Raw genomic sequence first — 9,837 nt, 5'->3', positions numbered from 1 at the left:
ACACACACACACACACACACACACACACACACACACACACAAACACCACATACATACACAAACCACACAATATACACATACCATATACATACATACACAAACTAACCCCCCACAAACCACACACATATACACACACACCACACATGCACACACACACCACACATGCACACACACACCACATGCACAAACATACACAAACTACACACATAAACACACACACCACACACATACATACACAAACCAACCCCCTACACACAAACCACACAACACACAAACACACCACACAATGCACATGCATACATACACACACATACACCACATACATACACAAACCACACACATACTTACACAAACCAAACCATATACACACACAAACCACACACATTCATACACACACCACACACACACACACAGGTGGGCACTCACAAATGTTAAAAAACAAAACAAAACAATCCCCTCGACAAACAACCCCTAACCTATAACCCTTGCCCTAGCCTCTTCCTGTTCCCCTCTCTGCTTCCTGACCATGACTGGAGTAGTCCCTGTCACATGCCATAGTGACCAGGATCCCCTGCTCAGCTCCAGGCTAGCACTGGAGTCAGCTGACCATATCCTGAAACCAGGAGCCAAAGGAAATCCTCTCCTAAAGTACGTGCTTCACATCTCACCCTGTAGTCCAGGTTGTCCTTGAATCCAGGTAGACGCACCAGGGATCAAAAGTGCACAGTAGTAAGCACAGGTGATCTCAAATCTCTGAAGAATTACTGAATTAGCCCCAAATAAATCCTGGTTCCCAGAAACCCTGATCACTAGCAGAGGCCTGGTTTGCACTACTCCGTGGCAGACAGCCATAGTGTCTTAGGTATTCCCCAGCTTCTGGTGTAGACCAAGAACAGTCTCGGGCCTGGAAGGTTTACCCCAGAGGTTCTGTGGTCCATGGAGCATGACAAATCAAGGAACAGCCACTGTGGGTCCTCACACATGTCAAAATCATTATTTGTTTGTGTTTATTTTTAACTTAAAGCATTTAATTTTATCTTAGATTTTTGAGAGTTTTGAGAGGAGGCCCTGGCTGGCCTTGAACTCGCTCTGTAGACCAGGCTGGCCTTCAGCTCAGATCTGCCTGTCTCTGCCTCCTGAGTGCTGGGATTAAAGGCATGCACCGCCATGCCCAGCTCCTCCAATTGTTTTTGAGACTTATTTTTGTTTTGTTTTGTTTTGTTTTTTCGGAGCTGGGGACCGAACCCAGGGCCTTGCACTTCCTAGGCAAGCGCTCTACCACTGAGCTAAATCCCCAACCCCTTGAGACTTATTTTTAATTTTCAATTATGTGTATATGTCTGTGTGGGTGTGTGCATGTAAGCACAGGTGCTCAGAGGCCAGAGGTGCTGGATCCCCCTGATAGTTACAGGCATCTGTGAGCCGTCCAACCTGGATCCTGGGAAATGAACTTGGGTGCTCTGGAGGAACGCTTCCTGCTCTTGACTGCTGAACATAAGAATCTCCCGTCAAAGTTTTAAGTCAAGAGGAGTTACCATGTCTGAGATGGGCCAATGAATGTTAAAGCTACTGATACAGGACCAGTCTCTCACTTAGCATTTCAGTCCAGCCATTGTGTAAAACAACATAACTTTGTGATTGTTATCACTGCATCACTGTGATGCCCAGCAGAAACAACTTAAGGGGAAGACATGTTTGGGCTGATGGTGCCAGTTCTCGGTGGGGGCTGGGAGGAGCAGAGCCTTCGATTGCCAGTGGCTGGAGAGTGTGGTGGTACCTGCTCATGCCACAGCAGACAGAGAAGGAGGCAGGACCCAGGTTACGATGAGCATAACCACCAAAGGTTTGCTCCCCAAGGCTTCCAGAAACTGTGCCACCAGGAAGGGAACAAACACTCAAGGCAGGAGCCTGCGGAGAACACTGTAAACTGAAATCCCAGCCGTCTTGAGAAATGAAAATGGATCAGTTGAAATGGCTAACTGGGCAGCACCACGGTGCTTCACATGGTGGCTCCTGTTGGGAAGCCATTAATCGCCACAGATGTGGCACCTGTGCAGAAATCTTCCTCTCTCCTGCTTACCAGAGAACAGCAGAAATGTTTGATTTGTTGTTGGGGCCAGCAGCACGTCTTTCTTCAGGGTAGTCTCTCCCTGTGGCTTTGCACAACTTAACTCCTGGGACTTTGTCCAACTCATCATTCCACAGAGTACCACACTGCTTCTAGTCCTGTGGTTCTGCCGTGCCCAGAAGACCTAGAGGTCAGACAGTAGCCGTTACCTTGAAGAAAAACATGACAAGGGATTTACTAGACTGACTTACTTGGTACAGGCTGGTCTTTTGTCTGTGTTGGAAGGCTGAGACTGGGTTCTGACATCAGCGAAGGATGCCAGGAACAGCAGCAGCAGCCTGGCCAGGCAGCGTAGATGTACTCACCAGCAAGAGTGAAAGTAGGCAGACAAAAGCAACATTGTTTTTCTTTCAGACCTCGTTATAGCTGGGCCATTCCACTCTGGCAGGAGGTCTCCTTTCCCCTGTCAAATGATCTGTGAAAGACTCTGACAGACTAGTCTAGAGGCACTCCCCTTAGTTGATTTCAGATCCAATCATGTGGACTCCCAAGATTAGCCACCAGGAAACCCAACTTTATCCCCTTGAAAACACAGACTACCACAGTTGGTCTTAGCCAAAGACCAAATAGCCACAGGTTGCTTAACTTTGTGCTAAGAATGAGATTCCTCCCTTGGACTGTTTAGACTCAACACAGCAGCAACTGTATGCAACTCCTCAAACCATTCCCGTGTTAGCAAAACGCTGCTGATTTTAAATGGGGTCAGAATTGGTTAGGATTCCAAGGCAAATTCGACCTTCGGCTCCACGGTGCCTGAGCTACCGCAGCAGACTGCCGTGATGCAGGTAGGCTTTGGTAAGACTAGGTGGGAGGACTGTGGCAGACGCCCTGTACCTGGGAGCAAGGCCAAGCCCTTCTTTGGTAATTAATTTGCCTTTTGAGAATCAGTTCCTGGCTTGCCACCTCGGCACTATTGGGGCCACCTGACCTCGTACTACGAGGCAATCGCTTAATCAAAGACACCATCCTTATTGTCTGCCCTACTGAGACCTTCATGTGAGCATGTCTGGCAAAGCCATTTCAACAGAGGAAGACTATAAGTCAGACTGGACCATGGCAGGTCCAGGAAGCATGAGGGCATTGCCCCTGTAAGGTGACGGGGAGCAGGGGGCCACATACCTGCTTTCTCTGCCTTTGCCAGGCAATTTTTTTGCTCCTGTAAACACTTCTGTGTAAACAACTTTCGGGAAAGAAAACTTGGGAGACTGGCTTTGTGTGGTTTGCTGGCCCTCACTGGGAGTGGGATGCTGGGGTCATACGGCCCCACCAGAGCCGTCCTGAAGCAGATGGGAAGTGTTCCTTGGGGCTGTGCTGCAGTAGTGTGTGACTTGTCTAAGTCCAGGGTGGTTCCTGGTTAGTGGCTACTGATGTGGCCGGCTGGTGAGGCCCTGGAAGAGATGAGATTGAAGGACCAGTGGATAGGAGCCTATGAAGGCAATCGCTTAGTTGGTAAAAATACTTGCTTTATAGCCTGGCTAGCTTTATGTTAACTTGACACAAGCTAGAGTCGTCTGCAAGGTAGGCACGCCAATTAAGAAAATGCTGCCATCATATCCAACTATAAGACATTTTCTCAATTAGTGATCAATGGGGGAGGGCTCAGTCCATCGTGGGTTGTGGTTTTATAAGAAAGCAGGCTGAGCAAGCCATAGGGAGAAAGCCAGTGAGAGGCGCTCCTCCATGGCCTCCACATCAGCTTCTGCCTCCAGGTTCCTGCCCTGCTTGAGTTCCTGTCCTGACTTCCTCCAGTAGTAGACTATGATAAGGCAAATAAATCCTTTTCTCCCAGGTTGTTTTGGTCATGGCTTTTCATCATAGCAGTAGGAACTCTAACTGAGACACCTTGTAAGCCCGAGGACCCCAGTCCAATTCTCCAGAACCCACGTCAAAAACAGCATCAGAAGAACCAGACATGATGGTGCATGCTTGTCATCCCGGAACTGTGTCGGCAAAGACAGGCGGGACCCTGAGGCTCACTAGTCAGCCCAGCTTGCTTGGTAAGTGCCAAGCCAACGGGAGACCTTGTCTCAAAGTAAATAAATAGGCAGACAGCAGTCCCTGAGGAGCAACACTAGAGATTGCCCTCTGGCCTTCAAACGTGTGTGTAGACATATGCATGAATACCCTTACACGCATGTGCCTGTACACATATGTGCCTGCACACACATACACAGAGATGCTTGGTGGTATGCTGAGAGTAGACCCAACACCATAATCCTATCTACACCCTAAACCACACTCACCAAATGCTCTGGACAACCCTGGGTCTCTAAACTGGGGGTGAGGGTGGCGACAGGGGGACTGCTCTGTGACTGTCAATGAGGTTCTTTCCCAATTTGATGCCCTCATAATTCACCTAGTACCCCACTCCCAGGGCTTGGGATTTAGAAGTAAAATTTCAAGGATGAATTGCTTCTTCAACTAGGGGATAGGAGGTCACTTATCTTGAACTGGAAGCAGAGAGGGCATGGTTTGTCCTTCCTGCTCCTCCGGCCACTGAGTGAGCAGTCAGAGAAGGGGACTGGGACTCTGATGAAGCCATAGATTCTGCCTTTAAACAGAAACACACAGGTAGGTGTAGGGTCATGTACACACACACACACACACACACACACACACACACACACACACACACACGCCCACGCACACACACGCACCCACCACACTCTCCTACCAAGCACATGCTTCCAACAGAACACAGCCCTCCAAGACGTGTCTTGGGCCAGGTGCTCTTCACCACCTTGGGATCTGCCTTCCTCCCTCATCCCCATAGTGCTCCTCATCTGCCTTCCTCCCTCATCCCCATAGTGCTCCTCATCTGCCCTCCTCCCTCATCCCCATAGTGCTCCTCATCTGCCTTCCTCCCTCATCCCCATAGTGCTCCTCATCTGCCCTCCTCCCTCATCCCCATAGTGCTCCTCATCTGCCTTCCTCCCTCATCCCCATAGTGCTCCTCATCTGCCTTCCTCCCTCATCCCCATAGTGCTCCTCATCTGCCTTCCTCCCTCATCCCCATAGTGCTCCTCTGCTCCAGTTGGTGATGCTGAGCATGTCCTCCTTCCCCGCCACATGGGAGCAGGGCAGGAATCCACTCTCTACAGCACTGTAGCAGCACAGCACATGCAGACATGGGACAAACAGCAGACAAGTGCTTGCCTGGCACTGTTCAGAAAGGTCTGGAGCTCCTTGTCTCAGCCACTAAACCAGTCTGGCCCCTTCCATGACTCAGGGCCGTGGTGTCTGCTCCTGTGTACCCCATCCTGGGCCCCTCACTCCACAAAAGGGTTGGAGGCTCTGCCTGGGCTCCCATCTATTTTGTTTACAATTATCTGGCCTGGAAGCCAGGAAGCTGTTCTGAGCAAGTTTTGGCAGACAGTCCTAGGTCTCTGCCTGAAGATCCCTGCTCCCGATAATCCCCTGGGAAACCCACAGCCACCATAGCTGCCTCCCCCTTCTCCTTTTAAGAGCCCCCACCCCAGCTTCAGGATTCCTCAGCAGCCCCATCCAGGTCTGACAGGTCCACTACTGAAGGACTTTCCGCCAAGGGTGGTCAAGGCCTGTGGTGGCTACAGGGCAGGACCCCCACCACCTTAGGGAGCCCAGGCTTTCAACCACCCACAATCCCGCCCATAACATTTTTATTGATTCTCTGGGAGTTTCACATCATCCACCCTGATCTCCATCCCTTCCCAGTCCCTCCATGCCTGCTGTCACCTTGTGACCTCCCCCAACTCCAAAAGAAGTAAAAAAGAAAGCCTAGTGTGTTATCTATATACTCTGAGCATGGCTAAGCTCTCAGTGGCCAGCCCCTTCCACACCTCTACCAGAAGCCATTAACTGTGGAGAGCTGCGCTTCTCTATCCGTGTCACACTCTTAAAGAGCCACTGGTGGCTTCACAGTTCCACTTTTGACAAGCCTTACTTCTCTGGGCTCTTTATGACCCTGGGCCAGTCTCCCGGATTCAGATAAGGCTATATTTTTCCTGAATCTTCCAGTTATAATGGGACCCTCTCCACATCCTTCAGTCCATCCAAGAACATTGTTTTCAGTTCCCAGTACCAGGTTGATGATCTCAGCGCTGAGCTGAGCCCCAGGCCTTAATGGTGAGCAGAAACATATGTCTCCACCTTCCAGGGTCTCTTCTTCTCTTGAGAGAAGCAGAAGCCAGAGGAGTCTTTTTTTTTTAAAGATTTATTTCTTTATTATATATGAGTCCACTGCCACTGTCTTCAGACACACCAGAAAAGGGCATCAGATCCCATTACAGATGGTTGTGAGCCACCATGTGGTTGCTGAGATTTGAACTCAGGACCTCTGGAAGAGCAGTCAGTGCTCTCTTTATCTCTCCAGCCCAACTAGGGGAGTCTTAATCAAGCAAGCACAGAATGTGATCTGTGGAAGAAGAGAATCCTATCCTGGAGATACAGCATCCTGGAGTGAAAACACGGCAGGTTCTGTAGCCTGGAGGTCTCTTTTTGGTTTTTTTGAGACAGACTCTTGCATAGTCCAGGTTGGTCTCAACTTCATATGTCGCCTTGAACTCCGAATCCTCCTGCTGATACACCCTAAGTTCTGAGATTTCAGGCTTATGCCAGCACACTCCACTTAGGAGTCTAGAGGAAAAGAAGTTACTTGAGCTAGAACATGAAAGATGAGAAAAGCCACTAAAGGAGGAAGGGCCACGTGTCTCTAGCACTGTAAAGGCTCCTAGGCAGGAAACAGTCTGGGTGTCTCCCTTCTTCCTCTCTTGTCAATTTAACTTTGTTCCACAGTAACCCACATCTTTCCCGTCTCTGGTCCAGCTTGAAGGGCCTCTCTGCCATGCCAGGAGCCTGCACCTCCATAAAGACCTCTCTCTGCAGGGCAGTTCTGGCCTGGTGGGTCAGTACTTGGCAGAGCTGAGCCTTGCTTGTCGTCAGGCTGCTGAGTGGACTTCGGGGGGTCTCAAAAGTAGAATCGTCACACCAGGGCTGACCCTCAGCTGCTGTGTGAACTCGTTCATGTTTTCACACCTCCTGGAGCCTCAGGATCCTCCTGTGTGTGCAGACACAATCATGCCAACTGAAGGGTTGTGGGGAGGGGCAGGAGACGGTCAAAGCTTTTCACAAGGTCACCTTTCTCACTAGCTTGGGAACATGGATCATAGATCTGACTACTCAGACAGCAGCCTGTGTGCTTGATGGCTGTCCGAGGTCTCCAGATTAAAGCCATTGCTGGGCCCTGTCCAAGCAATAAACCTCAGGAGCTTCCTGCCCAGAACAGAGACTCCTGACTCAAAAGACAGGAAGAGAAAATTACAGTTCTCCTCAGCCCATCAGGGTCTCCGCTTCCACTTGAGGGTCTGTTGAAGACACATTTTGCCCAGACTGTGGGCCTCATCTTCTGGAGAGGAGCCTGCATGTACGTGATCATCACAGGTTGGCTGCAAAGTGATGGATTCCTCAAACTCCTACTCACACATTTGTCATTGACCCTGAGCAACCTACCATGCTGGGCTAAGAGGCCACTCGAGAAAACAGAAGCAGATCCCCCACTTATAGCACCATCCAGCTAGCCAGGTGGCATTTCAGACTCTCCTTCCACTCTGGGGATGGGGGACAGGTACTCGGTGCATATTCTGGACCATGGGCTATTCCAGTTAACAAAAATGCCACAGTTTGGATCTTAAATTTCCACCCAAAGCCCATGTGTTAAAGTCTTGATTCTCCAGCTCGACAGTATTGGGAAGTGTGATGGCTAATATTATCAACTAGACAGGATCTAGGCTCACCCAGGCGGGCAGGCCTCAGCATTCCTGTGAGAGAGCTTCTAGGTCAGGTTACTCAAGGTGGGGAGTCCCTGACTGTGAGTGAGGACCCTGGACTGAACAAAAAGGAGGAGGCTCTCTGACACCTGTCTCTCTCTGCTCCTGATTGCAGAGCAATGGGACTAGCTGCTTCCAGTCCCTGTCTCCGTGATTCGCCCCTGAGATACAGAACCTCAAACTCTGAACCATACTCAGTTCTCCCCTCAAGTTGCTCCCATCAGGTCTTCTGACAGAGCAACAAAAATAGGAACTAACCCAGAAGGTGATGGGTACCTTTAAGAGTTGGGGGGCTGGTAGGGGTTTGGGAGACATGTTTTCAAAGAGGATTGAGGGACTCAAATTCCTCCCTCTCTGCTTCTCAGCTGCCCTGAGTAGCCCACACTAGCTCACATGATGTTCTCTCCCTTACCACACTTACCACCAAGACTGAAACCAACACTGTAAGGCAAAATTCTCCCTTCTCTCTCGGAGGTGGCTGCCTGGGTATTTTGTTACACGGACACAAGACTGATTAATTAAGGGAACGACACAGAGCACTGGGGCTTCATGGGCAGATTTGCTCATCAATCTTGAGGCTAGTTGCAGCCTCAGAGAAGGGAGCGGCCTTCACAGGGCCACAGCAGGTCCTGTCATTTCCTTCTTGGGGACCACAGGGGCTTCCTGGCTCAGTGCTTATAACACTGAGGAGAACATGCTCTTGTCACCCTGGGGCCAAGTGTCACTTCCCTGATCAGAAGGGCCTCCTCCAAGCAGCTCCTCTCCGGGCACTTCTACAGAGAAACCTGCAGTGGCAGCACTGACAGTGCCTGTGACCCGAGTAGATGTCCTCCTCTGGAGGTGCTCTGGTACAGACCTGCCTTTCCATGTCTTCCTCATAAGCCATTCTGGGGAAAAGGAGCTGCTGCAAGGGGAAAGGTTATGGGTTATGGGGTGGAACGGGTGCGACTTGTACTCAGAAGCTGCTCAGAGAATGACAGGTACTGCCATGGTTACAAGACTTTAGGGAAGCGAAGCTTCTCTCCCCACATTGAAAAGACCTCAGGTCTGAAAGATTGTCTGTGTCCTGCTTTCCTGACTCAACCCAGCTCCCTGCCCGGGCTGAGAGATGAGCAGGCTCCTTACTGTCCCTCAGAGCTGTGGATCAGAAGCCCAGTCCCCTCACCTTTAGCTGTCTCCAGTGCTGGCTCTAGGCTCTCCAGATGGCCCCACCAGTCCTGGGGAGGGGAAAGGCAGCAGGCAACACGTGGGGTGGGCGAGAGGGAGCAGGAGAAGCAGGCGTCCATCTGGCAGCCAGGTGGGTAGGTGGAGCCTCTGGTCCAGGAGAAGCCAGAGAACGGAGCCCAGCTGGAAAAGGGCACTGGGTCACATCTTGCCTGCCTGGCACAAAGTCTTCATCCCTGCAAGGTCCGGCTCTGAACACAGTGAGCTGCATCGCAGTCTCTGCCTTCCCGTTCCACAGGCTAGCCTTGAGTCACAGCACTTTTAACAGGTGGTGCCACCCTCAGCTGGAAAGGGCCCACTCATGAGCAAGCGACCACTGGATAATGTCCCATGTTGGCTTTCAGATCTGAGCTCTTTCAGTTGAGGTGAATGATCCTCCCTGAGAGCAGGAGCTGAGAGGAGCACACCCATCTTAGCCAGTGTTAGGAAAATGTAGCCCAGGTTTCACTGTATGGTGTAATAAATTTGGGCCACCTCTGCTGGCTGCAACACTGTTGCTGCTAAAGGTTCCTTAGGGGTTCTTTTGGGCTCCACCCTTCTGTGGCACCATAGTAATAACTCACCTTATGAGCATTCATCAAATCCAGTTCTTTAAACCTAGACAGCTGTGATTTCCTTTTTGAAAGGAAATCCTCTTTGAAGATTGCCCAGGATCCCTGCTAGTTGGTTACAGATCCCAGA

General features: G+C 50.5%; 1 long non-coding RNA gene across 1 annotated transcript; it reads right to left on the bottom strand.

Moving 5' to 3' along the window:
• Positions 1-993: 993 nt before the first annotated feature.
• LOC148006021 (uncharacterized) lies at positions 994-9,334 on the bottom strand. Its single transcript, XR_015621101.1, has 2 exons — positions 9,098-9,334; positions 994-2,252 (listed from the first exon to the last, which is right to left on the bottom strand). It is a non-coding gene; the product is annotated as an uncharacterized LOC148006021 (long non-coding RNA).
• Between the last annotated feature and the right edge of the window lie 503 nt (positions 9,335-9,837).

Source organism: Rattus norvegicus, chromosome 5 (assembly GCF_021556685.1).
Source record: "Rattus norvegicus strain SHRSP/BbbUtx chromosome 5, alternate assembly SHRSP_T2T, whole genome shotgun sequence".
NCBI classification, from domain to species: Eukaryota; Metazoa; Chordata; class Mammalia; order Rodentia; family Muridae; genus Rattus; species Rattus norvegicus.
This window is presented reverse-complemented; position numbering and strand designations above follow the sequence as displayed.